This window comes from Lactuca serriola, chromosome 5 (assembly GCF_051521515.1).
Source record: "Lactuca serriola cultivar US96UC23 chromosome 5, Lser_US96UC23_V15, whole genome shotgun sequence".
Taxonomy (NCBI): Eukaryota; Viridiplantae; Streptophyta; class Magnoliopsida; order Asterales; family Asteraceae; genus Lactuca; species Lactuca serriola.
In genome coordinates, this window is record NC_136412.1 from 319,736,590 (window position 1) to 319,749,834 (window position 13,245).

The window sequence follows — 13,245 nt, forward strand, 5'->3', positions numbered from 1 at the left end:
TGAAATGTTGATTCAGGTTTTTTATGTATGGGCCTGATATATAACATTTGGTTATAGCAGCGGGTTTGACCCGTTTTGGCCTGCACCGAAATATCCATTCCAAAAAAATGGTTACTTTCGAAAATAAAATTAAGATTATTATTTTAAAAAAAAAAAATTGATTACTTAATTTCCCTATTTTTTACTATAAATAATGAATATTTTATTTTTAACTAGTTAATAATGTAAAATGAACAAATAAGAACGGGGTTTAAGCCTTCTGTTACCAAATTGAATTATCAATACTCTGTTCACTTGAAAATAAAAACCCTGATTCTCGAGTTTCAGTCTTATCTTTGCTAAATTATGATGGCTTCTTTAAAGACCGAAAGTCAACGATCAATTTCGTGCTAGAACCATGTCTTGTTAGAGGTTTATTCAATTCATCTCATCGAAGTTTTTTTCAAATTCCTCTCCAACAAAGGTTTTATTTTATAGCTAGGAACCTTCAAGAATACCTTCAATGGCTTCTTCTTCAACTTCCTCCGTTCCTAAGAGCTTTAAGTATGATGTGTTTCTGAGTTTTAGAGGTGAAGACACTCGTACCAACTTCACCGATCATCTTTATTCCGCTCTTCAGCTGAAAAGCATTTACACTTATAAGGACGACTTGAGAATCAAGAAAGGGAAAAGGATCGATGATGAGCTCATCGGATCCATTGAAGACTCGAGATTCTACATCATTGTTTTCTCAAAGAACTATGCATCTTCGTCTTGGTGCTTGGACGAGCTTGTGAAGATAATGAAGTGTCACAAGCAGACCGGACATACTGCTTACCCTGTCTTCTATGATGTGGTACCTTCTGAAGTCCGGAATCAAAGAGGGGTAGTTGGAGAAGCCTTTGCCAAACATGAAAAGGAAGAGGCTGCTGGAAAATGGAGAGAAGCTATGAAAGAAGCAGCCGATCTGGCCGGGTGGGAATTAAAGAAAACTGATGATGGGTAATTCCTTCATCGTATCTCTGCAATATTTTTTTCATTTTCTTCTTTTCTAAACTACATTTTAAAAGGGTTATCCATGGCATCTCATGTTGTACGGTTGAAATCAACTCAAACTCAAGTCTTATCGGAAAAGTAAACATGAACCATGATTATATATATGAATGTTATTATATATATACTTCATATACGTCAATATGTTAATTACAAATCTGATGAAAGTTAATTGAGTGTTATTTAAAATACAGGCATGAAGCTAAATTCATCAAAAGAATCGTGGAAGAGGTTTCACTAGAGTTACGTTCGGTCAATTTCCGCATTGATGAAAAGTTAGTAGGCATGGAGACCCGGATCAACGATATTGTATCATCTTTAGAAACTACTCCTGATGATGTTCGCATGATCGGGATCTGGGGGATGGGAGGTGGTGGGAAGACAACTTTGGCCAGAGCTGTTTTTGATCAAATATCCTTTCAATTCGAAGGGAAAAGTTTTGTTGAGAATGTCAGGGAAGTTTCAAGCACGCCTTTGTCGGGTATAAAGTCGTTGCAAAAGCAAGTCCTTTCAGACATCTTAAATGATCAAGGCATCAACATAAGTAGTGTTTCTGAAGGGAAAAACATGATGTGGAGGATGATGCGTGGTAGAAAGGTTCTTCTTGGTTGGTGAGGGTAACTGGTTTAAGATGGGAAGTACAATTATCATTACAACAAGAGATGAACAATTGCTGGTAGCACATGGAGTGAAGTTGATTTGTAATGTCAATCTGTTGTCAGATAAGGAAGCAACTTGCCTCTTCAGTAGGTACGCATTTGGGAGAGAAATTCCAATTCAAGGGTACGAAGAGCTATCAGCACAAGTTGTACGTTATGCTGTTGGTCTACCCTTAACTATCACGGTTTTGGGTTCGTTTCTCTGTGGTAAAATGGAGGTCGAATGGATAGATGTCTTAAAAAGACTTAAAACAATTCCACTATTAGAAACTCTAAACAAGTTGGAATTAAGCTATACCGATCTAGAGCAGGATTACAAGGAAATATTCCTAGATGTTGCATGCATACTGAAAGGTCGACGAAAAGACCATGCAATCGAAATGCTTGAAAGTTGTGGATTTCATGCTAGAAATGGTTTAAGAATTCTTGAGCAAAAATCACTAATAACTTTACATCCTAATCCACTTGGTGATGAGTGTGTGGGCATGCATGACCATTTAGAAGAAATGGGCAGAAATATCGTTCGTCGTTCGCACCCGATATGCCTAGCAAACATAGCCGGTTGTGGGATAGCAAGGAAATTGAAGAAATATTGGCTAGTGATATGGTAAGAATCAAGTTTATTTGTAAGTTGAAGAAACAAACACGTTTTTATTTGTTACGTCACAAGTAATTTAATTTTGATGGTTCTCGTTTACAGGGAACCGAAGAAACAAAATGTATACAATTCTATGGGGGGAGACTCAATCCGGGAATCGTTATGGAAGGTCTTAGAAAGATGAAGGAGCTGCGGTTTCTTAGTTTGTATTTGGAATATTCATACGCCCAGGAAATTAATGGACCCATGCCAAATTTCCTAAATGCTTTGGGATTTCTGTGTTGTAATTGGAAATTTAATGAAGTCAGCTCATACTTTCCGGATACTTTAAGATATCTGAATTGGTACGGGTACCCTTTTAGGTCTTTACCCAAAACATTTCAAGGAAATAATCTCGTATCACTTGGTATGTCCAACAGCGATATAGTACAACTTTGGGAAGGGGGAGAAAGAAAGGTATAATTATGGTTGATTGGTTGTTTTGAATGCTTCATTATAATGCTATCCATCCATTGCTTTGTTATTACACTAATATTCATTTTGTTGTGTTGCCTATGTTAGGTTCTTAACAAGCTTAGATTCCTTGACCTCAGTGGCGAAAAGCTGAGGACCCTTGACCTTGGGCTGACTCCAAATCTCGAGACATTGAAGATTGTAGGATGTGATCAGTTGATAAAACTTTACATGCCTGTTGAATGTCTAAAACTCAGATACCTTGATCTTTCTCATGTAAAGTTGAGGACCCTTGATCTTGGGCTTATTCCAAATCTTGAGATGTTGTGGCTTACAGATTGTGATTTGGTAGAATTACTTCACATGCCTGGAAGATGTCTAAATCTCAGATTACTGCTCCTCATTGATGTGAATTTGAGGAGCCTTGACATTGGGCTGACTCCGAATCTTGAGGATTTAGATCTTAGAAATTGTAATGATCTGGAAGAACTTCACATTGCCGATGGATGTGTCAAGCCCAGATCCCTCTATCTTAATAAATTAAAGCTAAGGAAACTTGACCTTGGGCCGAGTCCATATCTTGAGAGGTTGGATTTTCATTATTGGAACAATTTGGAAGAATTTCACATTGCAGAATGTCCACTACTCACAGACGTCATTATTAGGGGTTCAAAATTGATAACCCTTGACCTAAGGATGGTTCCCAATATCAAACTGTTACGTCTTGAAGGGATATATTTGCTTGAACTTCACTTGCCCAGTAAATGTATAAATCTCAGCTACCTACTATGCATTGATTCATATTTTGAGACCCTTGACATTGGGGTGACTCCGAATCTAGTTGAATTAGATCTTGAAAATTCTTATTTTTTGGAAGAACTTCACCTGCTCGGTCAATGTCATAAGCTTGCATACCTCAACATTAATTATACAAAGTTGAGGACCCTTGACCTTGGGCTGACTCCAAGTCTCAAGGAGTTATATCTTAAGAAATGTTACTATTTGATGGAACTTCACGCTCCAATCGGATGTCTAAAAAATATTGTCATCTTAGAGTTGAGTTATTGTTTGGAGTTTTATTCTTTTTCGTTTTGCGTAAAGGATAATACTTATGGTAGAGTGAATGATCAATTACTTGAAGTTCGTCATCCTTTAGCTGAGTTACATTTCAGACTAAAAAGTTGCCCACTTCACCCGGACGATTATTTTCCAGGCTTTAAGTTTACATGTTTTCATAAAGAAGATCTACCCTCTTTGAGAAGAAGTCTTGAGAAGCTTATATCTGTAGGTCCATGTGTTTGCACAAAATTTGAGACGTTTTCAAAAAGCATTTGTAGGTTACAACGTTAATAAAGCTTAAACTCAAAGGCGGTATTCCAGAGGTACTGAGAGGAGCTAAGTTTGTTGTCTACACCTCCAGAGAGCATTTGTATTTTGAAAGATCTGAAATTTCTCAAACTGAAGTCTTGTTTGTTGGCTTTTTGAGAAATTACCCAAGGATATATTTTTTATGTTGGAACATGCCCAGAGGGCATCTTCAATCATGTGATTTTACAACCACAACAACAACAAGCGTAACGCCCGACATGTCAAGGTAAGTTCTTATCTAATACTCCTTTTATTTTGGGTGGCTTAAGTCTAAGTACGTTAGGCGTATAAAAGGTATGCCAGGCATACTTGGAAGGTGGCATGTGTCGGCAAAGTCCCCTGGTACGTTGGGTGTACCTATAAGTACGCGGGGCGTACGTCCGTCAGGGGCAAACCCTAAATTTTAGGGTTTGCACCCTATTTAAACACATTAAGTCCCCCAAGTCCTTCACCTTATCAGCTTCCATTATCTCTTGAGCTATACATCGAAACCATAATCCATTTTCAAAAGAGATTGACCTTGTGTGTGTGTTTTGTGTGTGGGTGGTGCATATTACAGAAGAAGACTTGCAGAGAAGCATTGGACAAGAGGGAGCTTGTAGATCTAGAGATTATTCACCCTTTCTAGCTTATTGGAGGTATAAAGCTCCCACCTTGATGACTCATGTGTTAGCTTTGGTTTAGGTCTTGCTTTATCATAGGATGGTCCCTTGATTCATCCTTGTGAGTATGAGCTACTCCAGGAGCTTAGAATGTTAGATTCATCATTCTTGATAGTATTAGTGCATAAAAATATCATCTTTATGGATCATTATGAACCATGCAAAGGTTTGTGTCCATTCTTTAAGGATAAAGTGTTTAAGTTGGCTTTGGAACCTTTTGGGACATGCAAAAGCATAGAGTTTGCAACTTTATGGCTTAATACATTTTAATAAGCTTAGATATGAAGTTGGGCGTTAGGTCTTAATGAATTAAGACCTCAAAATTAAGTTATGGCCAACTGGGCGTACATGGGGCATACATAAGTGTATGCTGAGTGTACGTACCTGGGATCCCGACCTTACGAAACACTCTAGTACGCTGGGTGTACTGATGGTACGCTCATCAGAGAGGGTTTGGGGTTTTTAGTTTCGGGCCACCTTGGGCTTAAGGATTTACGCCCTTGTTGGGTCGCAAGCCTTTCTGTTCCACAAGCCTTGCTCTGCTGGGCCTTTATGGACTTAGGGCCCATGTTGGGAATGGAATGTCTTTTGGACTTTAGGCTAGTTTGGATTTGGGCCTTGGTATGTTAGGCCCACTAACTTAAGGGTTAAGAAGCCTTTTTACCCTTGAAGTCGGGGTTTAGGATTTAGACTCTCGGGTAGGGTTAATGACCTAATTGCTAATAAGGGTTCTATTATTTGTGATTTAGTGAGAGGACTTCATGATTCGGCAGCCCGAGTGTGATTTGATATCTTCAGACTGAGGTGAGTTTCCTTCACTATACTCGTGGGTCGAATACACCAATGCCGACCCACTGAATTATGTTTAGGGGGTGTTTGGATTAGATTTTTAGCTTATTGCTTATAGCTTATTTGTGATGGGAATAAGCAATAAGCAATAAGCATGGGGAGGGACACTTATTAAAATTAGCTTATTTAGCCTAATAAGCTGGATTTTATCCAAACACTCAAATTAGCTTATTGTGGGAATATACAATAAGCACTCCCTTTTCTCCTATCCAAACACCCCCTTAGTTGATGATAGTTGTCTTGGTGACAATGTCTTGCTATGCTTGTATGTGCTTGTTGTCTATATGTCTCTTGTTGTTATGATTGTATAGACTCGATACCGGTTGAAAGATACCGAAGGGGTAAAATATACCCAGTACTTGTTGAAAGAGACCGAAGGAGATAAAATAGAACCAGTGCCGGTTGAAATAAACCAAAGGGGGTGAAATATACCCAGTACCGGTTGAAAGAGACCGAATAGGTGAAATAAACCCAATTATGTTTTGACTGTTATGTATGTATGGTATGGGTGTATTCTGGGGGAACTCACTAAGTTTTGTGTTTATAGTTTTTAGTTTATGTTTCAGGTACTTCTAGCTCGAATGGGAAGGACCCGGCTTGATCGCATTGCATCCGCCCATGTTTTTCCGCATTATGTGATTTTGGGATTTGTACTTTTATGTTATTTCACTATGATACACATTTTGTTGTTTGACATTACTATTTGATGTTTTGAAAGGAATTAAAAATGAAATTTTTGTCTAGAATTTTTGGGATGTTACAGCAAGCACCTACAATTAGAACTATTATACAAGGTACTTTCTCAGCTTTTCGTTAATCATTTTATTGTCATTTGAATTTTAAAACTGATATGACAATATTGAAACGAATATGACAATATTAAAATTTCAGGCCAAAAGCCAATCATTATATATAAAAAAATATACACATACTATACATACATGAGGATTATGTGTTATAGTTGTAAACTTGGTTTCATAAAGTAGCTTATTCGTTGTTTCTGTTAGATTTGGAGACTTATTCGACATTAATAAAACCAGATCCAAACAGTGAAATAAAAACAGATGTTAGAATTCCAACGACACGTGGATTTTGTGCAAATTACGAAACACGTAAAAATTGTATTCCTTTTCTTTATCTCGTTTATTGCATATGTAATTGTAATTAGGTCACTATTTGTCTTAATATTTAAACCATTCTCCTGCAATTAGGAGTTCCCGGAAGCAAGTTTGCACACAAGGTGATCTGTGCAACTACTTTTTGAAACTATTTGGTTTCCATTATTCCTTGTAACTGGGTATTTTAATTTGGAGCACTATTTGGTTGTACGCATAGCAAGTGGTTGGAGATGCACTTGACTAGGGGCTTGTTGTGTGAAATCTATCAAAATTTCAATTTGGGAGTTCGACATTTAGAGTGCTAGCAACCATTATGCTTATTGTTCATTGTCTACTAAAAGAATCCAAAATCTTAGAGGTGAAATATATGTAGTTTACGGACCATACTTGTATACGTTTGCCACAAAAGAGTGTAGACAATTTGTTTTCTAATGTTTGCAGACTACTAAAATAAACAAATATTTAAATAAAATAATTTTTTTAACTTAAAAGAGTTTCTCAATATTTAAATTTAAATAGTGATAGTTTAACAACACTAAATGTTCCATCAAATTTCCAATTCCTTTCAATTTAAATTTATTTAAGAGATTTCACATTAATTGACTATTTGCTACTTATTCATAAAGATCAATAAAATGATAAACTACATATTTTATCTCTAAACAATATTTTTTCTACAATAAAATCATCTTTTGAACTTACATTTTTATGATTTAATTATAAATAGTTAACAACTATAGATCAAATTTTAGGTATTATTATATATCATTTTTTATTTTTTATAATCGCTTTTTTATTTTATTTTTTATTGTTATATTATATTATAATTAATGTAGCGGTCTAAATTATTTTGTTTTTTTTAATGACAATAGGTTTGGTAATTTTGAAACAATATTTTTAATGTAAGAAAAATAAATTATTATAAATTAAAGAAAAGTTGAATGGATTAGTAATTCTAAGTATCAAAAGTGATTTTTTATAAAATATTGATTATAGTAAAATAAGAGATATTTTCTCATCAAAAAAATGCACAAAGACATCATTTTAGGGTATTTAAGTAGGTTTTTTATTGTATTATTTGTTTGATTCTAACATTTATTGCACTTTTGTTTTATAAATCTTTTATGCATACATCTTCTGTATCGTGTTGTACATATATAAGGGCATAAAATTTTTATCTCGTCCCGGGTAGTAAAAAACAATGGATCGGCCTCGAGTAAAAGACACATCAAGGTGATTACATGGCATAGCGTACATGATCGATCCTATAGCTGAAGAATATGCGACTCGACTCATTTCCACTATCTCTTCATCTATACTAGGGCTTTGAGTCTTACTTAACATGGTATTACATTAAATATGTAGCTCTCCTTTCTTGGAATTTCCATACTAAAACGTTTTAGTACCTTATCCAAGTATGTACTTTGATTTAGTCAAATTAATCTTTTCTTTCTATCCCTTAAGATTTTTATCCCAAGAATATAGGCTACCTCTCCCAAATCCTTAATAGCAAAACACTTTACATACTAAAATGTTTTAGGAAAATTTTCATCTACAAAACACTCTGGCTGACTCATGTAAAAATTTTCAGCCAACTTCCCGTTAAGGAAAGTGGTTTTGACATCTATCTGCCATATTTAATAATAAAGGCAGCTATGGCTAGCATTATCCTAATAGACTTTATCTTGGCAAGTGGTGAGAAGGTCTCATCACAGTCAATCCCTGGGGTTTGAGTAAAAGCCCTTCGCAACAGAGAGTCAAATAGGTCAGGAAGAAAGAGTCTGAGGTTGGGTTGGACGACATACATCTTGGTTGGTCCCACCACCACTGGGGATTGGACATATATAGAATCTTTCTTCTAAAAAAGTCTTATTATATATATATATATATATATATATATATATATATATATATATATATATATAATTTTATATTCTTATTTATTTAAATAGCTGCAAGACCACAAAACGGGGTGAAAAAAACCGAAAGCCCTTCTTTTAAGTTCAACCAGTCGTGCCTTGAAAGTGTGCACCTTTCCATCCATGTCTGTTTTCTTCTTGAAGATCCACTTGCACTCAACTGTCTTTCGACCAAGTTCTTGATTAACCAAATTTCAAACTTGGCTATCGTACATGGACTTTATCTTGCTATCTATTTCCTTTTTCCATTTTATGGCCTCAGGGCCTGCCATTGTATCCATGTAGTTAGCTAGCTCATCCAAATTTGCCAATGTACAATCACAAGACCTGAAAATGGAGCAGGTTTTGACCACATGTATCAAGACTTAAGCTATTGGAACTTGATTAGAATGTTGAGTGATTAAGAGATAGTCTGCAATAAAGTTCAGGAACATCAGGCCTTTACGTTATAACTTATGTTTCTATATCAATTATAACATCCTTAGAATTTTATTAAATTGAAACAATCACTTATACTAAAAAAATTCAAATATATTGGGAATTTCTACACCAATGTTAATATAAGCGTAAGGAAAATTTTAATTTTTTGAAAATAAGAGGATGTCACGGTTGGTATCAGAGCAATAGTTTAAGCGAACTAGGAATAAAGATTTATTTCTAGACTTAAACTTATAATGCTAAGTGATGATGGTAGATAAGTGTCTAGAACATCTTAGGTTGTATACCTAAATAGACACATGCACTAGAATATTTTAGGGTTAAAGACTTAAATAATCTTAGGTGGTAAATAATAAGTTTTTGTATAGCATAACTTAGGTTGAATACCTTACTTGCTATAATATGCCCTAGCATACTTTAGGAAGAAGTGCGTTATATGCTAACTAATATGTAACATAACATGCCTTAGATGTTTACCTAGATTGCTATTATTAGAAATTAAGGTCTATTGCCAACCTTGACGAAAAAGAAAGGAAATTTTATGTGTTCAGGATTCTAAACAGTACTTAATATATTAGAAATGGCATGTAATTTTTAGAAAATAAGAGGGATCTACACGTCTAGACAATAATAAAATCTTCCATATCATAACAAACTCGTCTTTCGGTACACTGAACGCCTACTTTGGTGTATAGAAGGTCATGGTGAGAATACATAGCACATTGGGGAATGATAATGGAAACCAACAGACTAAGCCTCGTGTGATCAAGCGAGCACCAAAAATCATGCCAGTAGATGAACTCGTCACAACGACTGTAGTTCAAGCTATGATTCGGGAAATGGTAGCAGAGGAAACCAAACAACTACTCTAAGGACATAAGAGAGAAGTCATTGCACCGGTTATCAAACTTGTGATAATTGGAGATCAGTCCGAAGAGGGACATTATAGTAGGACCTTAGATCAAATCAAACTGCGAAGGGATAGGAGGGACAACACCGAAGAAGGGGTTGATAGAAATGGATGCAGTTATGAGGAATTGATAGCATTCCGACCCCTAAGTCTTTCTCGAGAACCAACGTTGTGATAATTATAAAATGGATCCATGAAATGGAAATGGTATTTAAAATTTTCGACTGTAGCAATAAATGGAAAATGATACTCACAACAAAATAATAAAAACTAGAGTGTTGAGCTAGTGGAAATGGATGTATAATTCTATATCAAAAGGAGAAGCTAGGAAGATGTCATGGGAGGAATTCCTTGAGCAATTAAAAAGCGAATACCTCTCAAAGAGGGACCTTCTGAGAATATATAATGAATTCCAGAACCTAAAGAAAGGAGAGATGAGCGTCAGCCAGTATATTGTAGCCTTTCTGGAAAAGATGGAGCTAGTTCCTTACCTAACTCCTACTGAACTCTCCAATGTAGAGAAATTTGCCAATGGTCTACATAGTAAAACTACCAACTACCATAGAAACAACCATCCAAGTTGCCAAATGCTTGGAAGACATAGCGAAGGGGAAAACCACCTACAAAGAAGAATTTTGAAGGAAAAAGGAAGAATGAAGAATCCTCGAAATCATATAAAAAGAATAGGTTATTATAACCTACCCCAAATGACAAGAAGCCTGGAAAAAACAATCGGGTGAAATGGAGTAAAGAACGCAGAAAGAAGCACTTTGGTCAATGCAAAAGGGATGTAGTCTGCTACCAGTACAAAATGACTAGGCACTATGCTAATGAATGCATACATATTAAGAAGATATGTTTCAAAAGTAGGAAAGAATGGCATGTGATGAAGGACTTCCTAAATAAGAGGACAGTTGCACGGGCATTTAATATGACTATCAAGACTGTAAAGAAGGAAGTAGACATCGCTTTAGTGAGTCAATAAAAGGAATATGCTTTTCCAGGAAATCAAAACGTAAATTGGTCATTCCACTTAGATAATATTGTAGTATGTAGCCTGATATAAGAGGCATAGAGTATAATAATTTTTTAATATGATTGTAATTATTCCATGAGTTATAAAAATCTATAATTATGTTGTACTACTCAATGTGTTAAATTTCTATGTGATTTCGTTCTCTTTTAGTGACTTGGAAAACTGCAAAAAAAATACTCGGGACGAGTTGAGTAGGTGTGAAAGGTAGTAGAGGCCTATACTACCTGAAGCACAGGACCAACACTTGGATCGAGACGAGTAGCAAGGTTACCAAGAAGCTAGTATCTTAGTCAAGTTTATTCATTCCCGTCATTACCTTTATTTCGGTAATGGTTAAGGAGAAATTTTCATTCAAACCATGATGGTCATAAAGAACCAAGTATGGATAGTATAAGTCTACAAAGTAAGTCGATTGGTTTTGAGAACCATGTCTAGTATAAGTAATCAACCTTAGTCGACAAGACAAAGGAAGAGATCAAGGCAATCGATAGAAATATTACAGCCTTCATTAAAAACCAAGAAAACGGTAGCTAGAAGTGCTACTTGCTATAATATGTTCATACCATATTAGATCATGAAGGAAGGTATCTTCAGTAGTAGGAGTTTAGAGACAAGATTCTAGTTCAACGTGTATCACATGTAACACACAATGGAAGGTCATTAGAATGTGCCCATTCACTTTGTTACTGTAGCTAGAGTAAAGACTTCATCTTAGGCCAAGTATTTAGCACAATTTTATAAGGAGCGAGAGTCTCCAATAAAGATCAAATTTATGACTCGAAGATCTGGACTGAAAGTCCAATAAAGAATTAGAATTTAGGTGCAAGCTGAGCACCACTAGCAGTCCAAGAGTTTGATACTCATTTGACAAGTTGCAAAGGTTATGATTATTGTAGAAGGGATACACATAAGGAAATTAGTAGTACATCAGTATCCAGTTACCTTAATTATGATTAAGAAAATACTGAGTATAACAATAGTCGTTGCAACTATTATTATGACCCTCCTATGCCATCTGGTACACATGTACATTGGTAGAATGATATAAATTCTTGTCATAATCTTGATCATACTACCTTTATGTCTTTCGAGTAAACAACTTGTTATAAGCACAAGCATCAATATTGTGTCAAAAGTATTAAGGTCATTACGACAATCAGCAGTTTTTTTCAAGCAAAAAGAAAACCACCAACCCTAGAGACAAAGCCACCAGGGGCTTTGATTGGTTGTATGTAATGAAAAAGATAGGGTTAAAACCCAAGTGGGGGAAACCCAAAGTGAAAAAAGAAACTCCACTTCAGATTCGATGTCAAAATCCAGGGAAGTTGCAACACCAGAAGCTAAGAAAAGAATTACTAGCTTCAATTATTATTTTGGATAGAATGGAAATTTTGCTTCGAAAGTAAAAAAAAAAAAAAAAAAAAAAAAAAAAAGCGACATTAAAAATCGTAAGGAAACTTGAAGCAATTACCTGCGCCTATAAGTAAACGAAACGATCTCATCTTAGATCTTAACATCAAGCATTTCAGGGTTGTATGAGCCACGATATATTATGAGTCATAATTGACCAAACGATAAGAGTATAACTTCTTAGGTATCACACATAGGGAATTGATCCATACATAACGTTCCCATAGAATCGTTGTTAAAATAAATAAGATGTATTCTGATTTTGGGGCATTCTCAGATCTTCATAATACTTATTGATATGATAATGTGAAGACGGTATAGTCTGGCAAGTCAAAGCCCCAAAGGGGGGCAAGGAATAGTTAGGTTCATAGACCTTGTTATGGATAAGGAAATATGGTTTTATAAAGACCTCGAGGAGATTAGGGCACTTAGATAAACACTAATAGAGTTAACGGTATGTAATTGGGTCGAAAAATTGTTAAGTTGTCATAAAGGAACATAAAATTTTGCGTTTAACACAAAAAGAAACGGTTAGGATAGTCCTGTGTGGAAACAAGTACTAAGGAGACTCCTTAATTGAGGATTGAGAGGCGACTTGGGAATTTTTATTTAGCATCGTTTTGTTTATGATTCCAGGACGTAATCATCCTAAGGGGGAGATAATTATAACGCCCACAACTTTGGGCTATACATTTTAGATATAATAGATAATAATTATAATATAAATCCTCAATTAGGATTATCATTAGTCGTATACATTACAGACTACGTATTATAAAGTCATTTTAGTAAT

At 35.3% G+C, this 13,245-nt stretch overlaps 1 pseudogene across 1 annotated transcript; it reads left to right on the forward strand.

The window, feature by feature from the left end:
* Nucleotides 1-289: 289 nt before the first annotated feature.
* On the forward strand, nt 290-6,367 carry LOC145055052 (disease resistance protein RPV1-like; annotated as a pseudogene). Its single transcript, XR_013685071.1, has 6 exons — nt 290-981; nt 1,227-2,298; nt 2,392-2,745; nt 2,851-4,336; nt 4,670-4,748; nt 5,522-6,367. The product of XR_013685071.1 is annotated as a disease resistance protein RPV1-like (transcript).
* Nucleotides 6,368-13,245: the final 6,878 nt, after the last annotated feature.